We start from the raw sequence: 12,925 nt of genomic DNA, 5'->3' as shown, positions 1-12,925 counted from the left end.
TGCTTGCGCTTCCCAGGAGACAGCGCCTGGCCACAGCGCGCGTTCCAGTTACAAATCGCCTGGAAGGATGCGCGTGGCCAGGACTGTCTCCTGGGAAGCATAGTCGCTGACAAAAGATCTCCGGCGGAGACGCGCTTCCGCGCGTTGACGCCGAGACCTAAAAAGGAGACAGTGGCAGCCCTGCTGAGTACCCTACTTCACGTGGAAGGCCTCTGAGATCAAGGTTCCATTACAGATCCGAGCTAGAGGATCACTGTAAAGCAGCTTTGTCCACTGAAAAATGGTAGACCCAAGCCCATGCTAAGCATAGTAGCGTAGAGAAAGTGCCAGCGGAGCGAACCGAACGGCTTCCTAATATACACCAAGATAAGAAGAGCTTCTTGCGAGATGAATTCCCAATGGTCCAAGGTCAGAAACAATTGTCAAATATTAGGCATAGTGCTGCACGTAAGGATAAAGCCCGCTTGGTCTGGATGAACGAGAAAACGTGTCAGGGAGAAGCCGAGTCACCAGAATCTTTCTCAGGATCTTATAATCTGCATTGAGCATGGACAGGAGGCAACAGAACTCAAGAAGAAGTGGGTCCTTATTCATTTATTTATTTATTTGTATTTTGAAAGTTTTATAGAGCGCGAACAAGACCCTTGCGGGTATCAGAGCGCTTTACAGTAAATGAGTATAGTTATATCATACATTAAAGATATACAAGGATCATAGTAAATAGCAACAAAAAGCAAAGCACACAAAAAGAAAATCAAAAAGATGCAGAACAGGAGCGGCCTGATGAGTCATGGTAGTACAATAATGATAAGAAAGTCAAATATGTAAAACGTCACTTATCTTTATTATGAAGTGTCACATGGCAGCCTCTTCTCAAAGAAGGCGGAAGCTGACCACATCGCTGAGAGTCATTAAAAGCACCATTGGCCAAGGAACAAGTTCCGATGAGAAAGCAGCCTACATTTTTATCAGAAACCCATTGAGGCCCAGCACCTTACCCCTCTTTATGTCCTTAATTTCTCCCCACACACCTTGCTCAGTAATGTCCACTCCCAATTGATCCACAACTGTTGACTCAGGGGACACTGGAGAAGCATTCGCAATGTAGTCCAGCATCTCCCTTCCCCCGAGGAGTAAGAGTCATGGTAATACTGCAGGAAGACCTCACTGATCTCTTCCTGTGTGAAAACATCTCAGCCTGAAGGGGCCCATAATTGAAGGACAGACTATTCACGACATCTTGTAAAAGCCTCAGCAGCATCCTGCTCGTCTTAACCCACTCTGCATGATCCCTAGCCGACTGCGCCTTGTGATAAAAGTGGCGAAGGCGCTCCACCAGCACAAACAATCACCCTCACTCCTGCAGCTTGCGTCCCCTACCATCTGGAGACCCCTTAAGTCCACCCGGAAGACCATTCCAAAACCGCTTCCTGCCACTGAATGTGCGACATGAGCTGAGCACAAACTTTCACTCTAATACAAATACAATACCCCGGAATCACCACCTTTAAAACCTCCCACTCCAATGCCACCGACGAGGCCGTATTAGCATTATGAGTTACATTTTGAGAAATCTGCTCTCCTAGCAAGACTTGATCACCCACAAATGTCAGAAAAAAGTGCCACATAGGCACACTAGGGCTGGAAGGAGACCATTGGAATGTGCCCAGCATGGGAGCGTGGTCTGAATACGTTTTTGCTAAATATTTCAACCCAACCACTCGACCACAGAGTGCCCTACAGGTATATAGTCTGTCATGACAAACCTCAAGTTCATGTAATCCAGAGCGGTAGGAATAGACATGAGCCTCCAGGTGACGAACCTGCAAGCAATATACCAAATCTTACTGTCTGGACCATGATCGGGCCACTGCCCCCAGTCTGCCCAAGGGAGTACCACGCAGGAGTGGATGGGACCTATCCAAGTTTAGATCATCAACACAATTAAAGTCACCCCCCACCCCTCTCTAATAAGGAACCATAAGAGAAAGCAGGGGCGTCGAGCTGGTAAGAAGCGACGATTGATCCACATTCGATGCGTACATATTTAAGAAGACAACATCTGTCCCCAATGCTAGGACATAGCAGCCCTCAGGATCTGTAACCACCCTGTGTAAGCAAAAAGGGATTCCAGGCCTGATAAAGATAAGGGTGCTCTGTTAAAAGCTGAAATATGAAGTAGCATAGAACTGGCCACAGCAGCGCCCCTGAAGGGAGTGGCCCTCAAACACCATAAGGTGGGTCTCCTGAAGAAATGCTACATGGACCCCGCAACATTCCAAATAATACAGCACATTAAAACTTTTAGAAGGAAAGAGAGGCCACGAACATACCCCGTAAGCAATTTAAGTTATGCAGCCATAAGTGGGAGAGGAGAGATAAAAAAAAAAAAGAAACCACCCAGTGGTCCTACCAGCAAAAAAAACTCCCACAACCAGGCTGGCCCTACTACATCAAACACGCATCACCCCAGCCCCATATGTTCCATCACCGGCAAGCAAACAAAAACACTACAAAACAAGAAGCAATTTCCCAACAAATCTCTCCCCTCCCCCACCAAGGTCTGAGACAGACAACCATCTTGTCCAAACAGCACCACATTCAGGTCCCAAAGAGGACCCAACTAAAGGCCAAAAGGCCTGCTAGATCCATTCCAGGGACAGACAGACGGGCCTCTGAGGTCCAGATCGCGTCCATCAGTCTACTCCAGGGGAACGGTGATGGCAGCAGCTGTCAAACAGGGCCGGGGGATCACAAGCAGGGAGGAGCTCCATCGCCCACGTCCTCAATGCATAGGAGTTGGCTCCGCTCCCACGTATTATAAATAGTCATACGGAATTATACAATATGTAAAATGGTGTAATTTAGGAAGTAGCACTAGTCGGATGACGATAGGTGGGAGAAACTACATTTCCAAAATGAGGTTACAAACGGGGGACATTGGGAACAAGATAAAAACCACAAGAAAATGGGAGGTAGAAAAGTGGCAGAAGTAATCGGGTTGGAAGAGATACTATGGTACAGGTAGGGGGAGAAGTTCTGAAACATGGGTACTAGTTGGAGTATTAGGGGTTAGGCAGGAGAAGAGGTACTGGGGCGAAGGTAGGCAAAGAAGTACTAGGTCAAAGGTAGTAGTCTATAAGCAGGAATAGAGGTACTACAGTACAGGCATGGGTAAAACTACCACATTTTCCATTATTCTAGAGGTATAAGCAGGGATAACATAGTGTATTCGAAAGGGTACTAGAGTATCGGTGGGGCAGAAGAACTAGAGTTCAGGAGGGGTAGAGGTACCTCGATGACGGTAGGGCAGAGTTACCCTGTTTTATGTAGGAGCAGAGGTACAGGAGTAGAGACAGAGACAGCGATAATAGGATCTAGAGAAGGACACTAGAGTATAGGTTGGGTAGAAACACAAGAGTTTAGGTTGGGTAGGGATGCAGTTGGGTATGCATACTAAAGTATAGGCTGAGTAGAGATACTAGAGAATAGGTTGGGTAGAGATACTAGAGTATAGGTTGTGTAGAGACATTAGCGTATAGGGTGGGAAGAGATACTATTATAGGTTGGGATGAGATACTTGAGTATAGGTTGGGTAGCAATACTATAGTATACGTTGGGAAGAGATACTAGAGTATAGGTTGAGTAGAGATACTAGAGTATAGGTTGAGTAGAGATACTAGAGTATAGGTTGAATAGAGATACTAGAGTATAGGTTGAGTAGAGATACTAGAGTATAGGTTGGGAAAAGACACTAGAGTATAGGTTGGGAAGAGACACTAGAGTATAGGTGGGATAAAGATGCATTACAGGTAGGGGTGGAGTTACCATGTATATGTAAAAGTAGGGATACTAGGGTAAAGACAGTGATAGAGATAGCAGGGTATACAGAAGGGTACTAGAGTATAGGTGGTGTAGAGTTACTACGGAATAGGCTGCAGTAGAATTAGCATGTTTTATGTAAGGGCGGAGGTACTAAGGTTGAAGTAGAGACCGAGATAGTATGGGATTAGTTAGGTAGAGTAGTAGCATATAGTGGGATAGAGGTACAATAGTGTATAGGGCTGGATAGCATTACCAGGGTACAAGGAAGGGTACCAGAGTATATATAAAAGCAGCGAGGCAGTGAAAGTGGCAATCTTTTGTGTGCTTTCAACGGACTTACAACGCTGCTGCGCCGCCGCTTCCCCACTTGTTGACTTAATTTCGGGACTTCCCTAGGAGCAAAGAAGCTGAAGGGTGACAGATTGTGGGGCCAGCAGAGAGATGTCTGAGACAAAGGTGCAGGTGGTGGAAAGGAGAGCGCCACCCACATGGGGCAATGTACTTACTGCGGACACTCAAATCCCCGCCATGGGCACCCGGTCCTTCAGCCTATCGTAGCGAAGCAGGCATCTTTTATAAGAGGATTCCGGCAGCACTATTTAGTCGGGAAGGCATCTGACGAAGGAATCACTCCGAAATGCATCATGCTATTTCCAATAAATCTGCTGGTGAGAAACGATCCAGTGTGTGTGCCTGGTTCTTCGTGTTGTGTAAGGGCAACTGCCCGAAACGCGTCGTCTGCCACGCTGCTGTACCTCTCTCGGAAATAAATAACCTTTTGCCATCATTTGGGATTCGTTGGTCTTTTTGTGTGTGATCGCCGAGAGACTGGTGATTCCAAGTCGACCTTCTGCAGCCGATAAATATATATATATATATATATATACACATACACACATCATAGACTTTCAAACTCTCACAACCTCCTCCCGGCGAAGAGAGAGTGACGGACCCAAGATACTTTCGGTAAGATGTTGTAGAATGACCTCCCTCAAGCACTGAGGTCTGAACCATCGGAGAGGATTTTTCGAAAAAAATTCAAAACCTGGCTCTTTCACATTTAGCTCCTCCGGGTCCTTGAAGTGAATTTTAGGATATCAACTCAGTATGGGAGTTCAGCAGTAGTGCGGGGACATACTAGGTAGTATAACCAGGCGCTTTAGAAACTCATTTATTATTATTATTATTATTATTATTATTATTATTATAAACCTCACTCCTCACATCGATTATGCGTTTCGGGCAACGAGTGCCCTTGTTCACATCAATATATATATATATATATATATATATATATATATATATATATATATATATATATATATATGTGTGTTTGTGTGTGATAAAGGTACAGATCAGAGATAATACTGTTAAGGGAGATGGGGAGGAACTGATTCAGGCCTAACAAGAGGACGGTCAGAGGAAAGAAAAGAGGGAAGAATGTGGGCCCACAAACACGACAAAAACGAAACACGGAAGAAAATAGGAGGGTGGTTCAAGATGATTGCCCTGTATAATCAAAAGAAGTGATTTAAGTGTTCCTGGAAAACAAAAAGGGAATTAAGGCCAATCGCGTTGATTATTCCACATCCATTCGGAAAGAATTAGAAGGAACCCGCGAGTGCAGAAGGTGTATAGAAACTTGATTCTTTAAGCACACCTTTTCCCAAAATCCCATACAACCGACCCAGACACGTGCACACCTGTTTTTGTAATCTCGAGTGTGAGATGCTTCTGCTGCAATAAAAATGTTTTCTCCAATGAGCCTCAGCCACGCCCATAATATTTCAAATAGGTAAAAAATGGAGTTGACTCACAATAGCCCTGAAAAGTGATTCATGAAAGGACACGTGGGACCACTTGAACATTTCTCCAAAACGCTTGCACAGCTTAATTTGTTAGCTTGGGAATGTGAGTCTTTGTCCGTTAAAGGTAGACTCAATTCTGTTAAGTGTTAAGCAAATACAAGAGGTCTGGCGAGGAAGAGGGTATATTTTGCGGTTATCTCTGGCACGGATTCATCTGGTTGCCAAATTCCAACCAGGGAGGGGCAGAACATCTGGAAATAAGGCTGCAAAGCATCAATTCATTAAGCACCTTTGATAGGACGTAATGATGATGTATGAGCTCTACTAGGACACAAAGGACCCACTGTGATAATCTCAATTAAGACACAATCGGTAATTGTGGCTGCCTGGCTAACAATTACTATCATTTGAGCTCGTTTTTCTATGCTGCGGTCCCAATATAACAGGTTCTTATGATGTAAAAACACACATATGTTTAAAACTGAATAAAACCCACAGGAATGAGTAGAAGCGGCTCCTCCATTAGGACGGGGGAGTGTCCCACACTGCCAAAACGCCCCCCAGGAAAGGCACAGATGTAAAATAAAATGGTAATAATGTTAACTCCTTCGCTGCGGCGGCTATTCCACCGCAGCGCTAAGGGGGCGGGGCGGCCGCGCGGCGGTTCCGTGCTTGTGACGGAACCGCTCCGTCACGGCTCGCGGGTGAGCTGTGCTTGTGATGGAACGGTTCTGTCACGAACCCGCCCGCCCATTATTTCGTCAGCGCAGGCGCGGAATTCGCGCCGCGCAGGCGCGGCGAGCGGGCAGTGACGGAACCGTTCCGTCACAAGCACAGCTCACCCGAGGCTTGTGACAGAACGGTTTTGTCACAAGCATGCAAGGGGTTAATTTATCACCATTTTATTTTTTCTTTCACCCATCCTGAACTGAGTGTCAGGACAGGGCACGGCCATTGCATTGTGCATATCTTGCAACAGCCAGCCAGACATGCGCATTCTAAACTTCTCTAACCCAGCTGGGTTAGTGAAAGCAGAGGCCTCCATTGCTCTTGAGAGCGCTGAGAGAGGCCGCTCCCTCCAATCCTGGCGCTTCTCTCATGCTGGTTACCAGTATGAGAGCAAATCCTGGCGCTTCTCTCATGCTGGTTACCAGCGTGAGATCAGCGGCAGGATTGGTTAGTGGAATTTGCTGGAACCCACGAAGCCTAGAAAAGACAGGGCAGGACAGGGCTGCAGGGAGGTGATGTTGGACGTTGAGCAACAAGCAAGGTAAATGGTTGTTTCTTTTTATTTACACTCACCATGCATACATGCATGCACCGACCACACATTTGCCCGCAACGCCACTCTGCCTACTTGCCGCCAGCCGCCGGTGGGAAGGCTGGGCCCATTACATGTCGATTTACACCATGGAATGTTTGTTTGAAGAGAGGGTGTATGTGTGTTTTATCTAAACACAAAGTGTTTTATAAAGAAATGTAGAAGTGTGGGTACTCACAGGCCTATTTATGAGGGTGTTTGCATTGCTCTTGAACCACGCAACATAGTGAAAGAGCAATGCAAACCTTGAGACAGATTTTAGAAGCCACACAAGCTACTTTGTGTGGCTCTGAGTGGCTCTAAAAATCTGGAGCAACGCAATTTATTTTTATTTTGAAAGTTTTATAGAGCGCGAACAAGACCCTTGCGGGTATCAGAGCGCTTTACAGTAAATTAGTATAGTTATATCATACATTAAAGATATACAAGGATCAAAGTAAATAGCAACAAAAAGCAAAGAAAACAAAAAGCAGATCAAAAAGATGCAGAACAGGAGCGGCCTGATGTGTCATGGTAGTACAATAATGATAAGAAAGTCAAATATATAAAACATCACTGAGCATACAAAAAGAAAGGAAGTAAGGTGCAAAGCCAGGGTGACCAAAGGAAGCATGGTAATGGCAAATATAATGATTAGGTTGACAAGTTTGATAAAGGGTATGGAAGTCCTCATAGACACCTGGGACTGTGTTTATGTGAATTTTGCCATAAGGATGCCTTTTACTTCCAATTTGAAGGATGAAGTGCAGGGGTTCAGTCTTGTTTCCGGAGGAAGGGCGTTCCATATCCTGGGTCCAATACCTGAGAAGGATTGTTTATACGTTTTTTTCTGGTTGAATTTTTGTGGTTTCAAAAGGAGGTTTTCAGCACTTCTTGTTGATCTTGTCCCACCCAAAATTGTGAGTTTTTGTGTGAGATAGCTGGGTGCATTCTGATGTATGGCCTTGTGCGTCATGCATGCTATTTTCAGGTGGATTCTGGCTTCAAATGGCAGCCAGTTTAGAGATTTAAGGTCAGGGGAGATGTGGGCTCTTCTTTTCGAGCCAGTGGTGAGTCTCGCTGCCGCGTTGGTAGAGGCTCTAAGGGGAGCTGTAGTGGCTTTGGGGAGACCGCATAGCGAGACACTTCCATAGTCCAGCCATGGTAGAACAAGAGCTTGAACCGCCATCCTGAAGTCATTGGGGGGTAGGAAGGGCTTCATCTTCCTTAGAGTATTAATCTGAAAGTTTGCTCCCTTCGTTGCGTTGTTAATGTGTTTCTGCATATTGAGGTTGCAGTCCAGAGTAATACCCAGTGAATTAGCAGAATCCACAATGGTTGGTTGGACGTTTAGTGCTGTAAGGTGTTTGATCCAGTTGCGCATTATGGGGACTTTGCCGGGTGGGGCAATAAGGAGGAATTCCGTTTTTGAAGCATTCAGTTTGAGGCGATTCTCTGCCAGCCATGTTTTGGTGGTCTTAAGAGTAGTGTTAAGCAAATTAATGTCGTCCAGGGTGTTGATCTTGAGGTACAGTTGGGTATCGTCAGTGTACATGTGGAATTGCACGTTGGATGCTTGTAGCAGATCGGTGAGTGGTTCCATGAATAAGTTAAAGAGTGTAGGGGATAGCGAGGAGCCTTGTGGGACTCCTAGCGTAACTGGAACGGGTTTGCACAGGGTGTTGTTGACCTTGAATTTTTGGGTCCGGTTTTGCAGAAAAGAGGTAAACGACTTGAGCACTGATCCTGTTAGAGCCATTCTGTGTTTCAACAGATCTATCAAGTTCTCGTGTTTGACCGTATCGAACGCTGAGGAGAGGTCAAGTAGGATAAGAAGGCATGCTTCGTTTTGATCAAGTATTTGTAGTGCATCATCAATGATGTGTGTCATGGCTGATTCCGTGCTTTGGTTTGCACGGAAGTCGGATTGGTGTTTATTAAGAAGGTTGAAGTGATCAATATGTTTTGTCAGTTGGTGTTGAACACATTTTTCCAGACGTTTGGCCAGGGTGAGAATATTGGAGATAGGGCGGTAGTTGTTTAGGTCCGTGGGGTCCACAAGGATGGGAGACACCTGCCCCACCTTTAGGGAGTCTAGGATGCAACCTTGTAGAAGTGAACTGTTGATGATTTTGGTCCTGATAAGATAGTAATAGGGAGAGTAAGAGGGTAAGATCTTTAACCGCAATTGCGGGGAGAGGATCAGTGAGGTGGTTGGAAAGCTTCAGGGTATCAAGAAATTTGCCTATAGCGTCTTCAGAGTAGGTGTAAAAAGATGACGATGCTGCGTCATTTTTTAGGACAAACTTTGACGGGATTTGTTGTGTTGCACTTGGGGGTAGAGGGGCGGTTTTGGTGAGCGGACAAGAGTGAGAGTTTGGATCCTTTAGGAGATCTTTCTCGATATTCCCAGTCTTTAGGTTGAAGTGGTTAGAAAAGTCTTGACATGTGGGTTGTGGTTGAGTTAGTTCTTGTGGACGTTTAGGTTGGTCCTTAGATTGAGTTTTGATTAATTCAGAAAGATTTTTGGGTCGATTTCTTGCCTGGTCAAGTTGTTGGCTGAAGAGGTCTGCTTTAGTGCGCTTGACCTTTCAAAAGTAAGCATTTCTCTTTCTTTTTAGAGTCATGAGGAGCTTGGCGGATGGGACCGATCTCCAGTTGCGTTCAGCAGTTCTGAGAGAACGTCTGTCCTCGTTCATAGGGCCTTTGAACCAGGGTTTAGAGTCTTTCGTGGATACTCTCTTTAGTTGCAAGGGAGCAATTTCGTTAATTATCGAGGTCATAGAGTTGAGGTAGTGGTTGGTGAGTTCAATTACGTTGGAAGACCCCACAGGGGGTAGAAGTAGATTTTGGCTTGAGGTAGGTAACGTGTTTGGGTTGAGTTTTTTCCAGCCACAAATTGCTATGCCCTGGGAAGTCATTCTATGGGCGTTCCCACGCAACTCCAATGGATTTGACACATCCCCAGTTTTACAAGAACTTCTAAACCTGGTGATGTGCCAGAATCCTACACCTCCCCAAGGGAGGCCTAACCAGAAGAAATATCTCTATTTCTCCTCATTTCTTTCTCTTTCTAAGTATGCTGCAGAAAGTGCTGCATCCTGCAGCACACATAGAAAGATGAGTATTCCTGACCAAGATAGTTTTTGTGCAGGAAGTTCTCTTTTCTTGCTCAAAAACATTCCTGCATGCAATGCAGGTACACCTTGCACCATGGTGCAAGGGAGTCTGCGTTGTCGTTAAGCATCCAAAAGAGTGACTTCCCAATAAATAGGCCCCTCACTGTTCAGAGTACCCACTTCAACTTTAAGAACCGCAGCTACTCAGAAACTGACAGTATCTGCCCATTCAAAGCACTATAACTATCTGAATTCTCTACAAAACAGCAATGCTTTTTCTCACGACCTCACCCTTTAGCCCACAAAAACTTATAAAAAATATTGAAAGGTCACAAAGTTCTTTGTTCTTGTGCTTTTTTCTGTAAAATATGGATTTTTGCGATGCCTGTAATATTGTACACTCTCCATTGTCAACAGAGAAAGCATTCCAGCATATACAAAACACTGGAAACATTTTTTGACGCCATCAAATTGCTTTTTGATGTATTGGATGTAATTTGTCGCACCTTTCCATATCACCTGCAAAAATATGCAGCACGTGCAACACACATCCTGTTATACAGGGTTGACCTGACTGGCCTTACAATGCCCAATGGCTTGGTCTGCCACTGACAGGCCAGTATAAGGGCTGGTGTTTCTGCTGTTTTCTGGTGACCCGTGTTTACTGTTTATTTCCCAGATATCAATAAAAACATTGCCCGCAGCAAACCAAAATCCATGCAGTTTTCCCTACTTTGCAAAACAAGTGTGTAGCGTCTTTACACGTTCAAAACTGCCCCAATCTGCAACGATGTGCCACATTTTTTAGCTATCTAATTCACTAATGGGGACCACTTTTATGTAGGTAGCCCGGCTTATTTTCAGAGGGCGCTGGCTGTGTAATAGTGCAGCGATGCGCGAGGGTACTTTGTTGTGCTGCTCACAAGAAATGTGGCCTCACGTAAGCCCGGTTTGCCGACCGCCAGCATGTACATAAAATGTTTTCAAGAAGTGCACAAAATGTAGCAGCTTTCAAAGTAAACATCAGGAAAGATCTGTAAATTCCTGAGTTGGAATCTGCCCCCATGCGAGGTTGGAGACTTCCAGGTCCAGAGGTACTACGTTCTTCGTGAATATAGCTCATGGTGTCTACACTAACCTTTGAATTCTCAAGAAATCAATCAATCAGTCATTCAGGGAATTGTGAAGCACGCTACTCAACCTTAAGGGTCTCAAGGCGCTCAATTCAATTGTCCTTCTTTGTGTCAATTCCTTTTTTTAATTAATTTATTTTACGGTGCTGGTCTACCCCTCTTTTGCTGGAAGGGTGCACCAAGCATTCACTATTGTTAGATATAAGAATGATACCCCCAAACTTGATCTCCATTTTTAATTCGAGGAGTCCTTGTTTTTGACAATACTTACTTCTTGTAGGGTGTTTCGAAATGTTCTTCTACACAAATTCTTCCCCTCCACTGCAAACATGATCCTGCTCTAAGAGGTCTCCTGGAAAGAATTGTATTTTAAACCATAAACCATCCATAATTTTGCTAATAACACATTATAGAGACCTGCTAGCACAAAGGAGACAGAGAGTGGTGTGTACAATAAATGAATACTGCAGATTGGTTTCAAGTTCTTCTCTTGCATCCTGATATCTTCAGGTGTCAAATTACTGACAACACATTCCAAAAACAGAAGAACTACAAGAAGCAGACACAGTGTTGGGATACGTGTCACAGGTTGTCGCCGACACCATAGACAAACTGGCCTCCTGAAAATGTGTTTGCAAATGTTGGACGGACACACTTCCTTGAGCCACATGACACAGAGCACCACAGGAAACCTCAGAGTATGAAACATTACTATGTGCATAGGAAATATTCCAAACATGACTAGCTGCTTCGCTATCTCATTCATTCGGGAGACTAAAATTCTCATGTTAGCTAAAAGTTGGAACCTCTTCTGAAAAGAAGTGGGTCACCCTCTGTCATTATGAGTGCTGGAAGCCTGAGAATATACCACATAATGACAGTGTTGCTAGCAACTGAGGTCAATTTTGCAGTGAAGATCTACTTCTTCTACTACTGCTTATCAACAATGTATGAAAAAAAACCTAGCTGATAAGTTGTACCTCTTGACAGGCACATTTCAATGATCACACAGTGTTGGGAGTAGGCGTTCATTTTGTGTACAGCCCTTGGATGGGTTTCCAGATGACAAGGATAGTTCTCACCTGAACACACATCAAACCTTTCTCAGCAAGAAAACTGAAAAATCAGTAGCCATCAAGTGACATGAAAAGAATCAAAGTTAACTCCCTAATCCATGACTACAAATCAGGCTTAGACTTGAAACAAGTGTAGTTTGTACTATTGGAGATGAGAATGAACCTAGCTTATGAGGGGCTCTATTTCTAAAAAACATTTTAAATCAACCCAGGATAATGCTAAGGCTATCTTTGAGATGTTTGATGTTGCTTTCTTGACACACTGGCCTATTTTGATGGGATTGTTGTTCAAGAGTACTCTAAGCATATTGAGACTGAAAACCACAGGAGACAGATTAGTTCCCAGGAGTACTTCACCAAGTCACGAGACTCTAAAGGGATCATGTAGAGTGAATGTGATGACCTTGATGTTGTTGGTTACCTAGAACTGGAATGACTACAACACAATGTAATGAATCCCATGCATATAGCACCATGTTCAACAGTGATTGATGGACACCTGTCAAATCCAGGAGAACCAGAAGGGTCACAACTGTCGGTGAGGTGAAGAGCCCAATGTATGAACAAGATGTCCTCTATCTCGGTGCTGCAGCGAAGTCTAAGCCTGATTTTGAGTTATGGATTAGGGAGTTAACGTTGATTCTTTTCATGTCACTTGGGGGCT

Source organism: Lissotriton vulgaris, chromosome 10 (genome assembly GCF_964263255.1).
Source record: "Lissotriton vulgaris chromosome 10, aLisVul1.2, whole genome shotgun sequence".
Lineage (NCBI taxonomy): Eukaryota > Metazoa > Chordata > Amphibia > Caudata > Salamandridae > Lissotriton > Lissotriton vulgaris.
The sequence above is the reverse complement of the archived record's forward strand: the minus strand, read 5'-3'. Positions refer to the sequence as shown.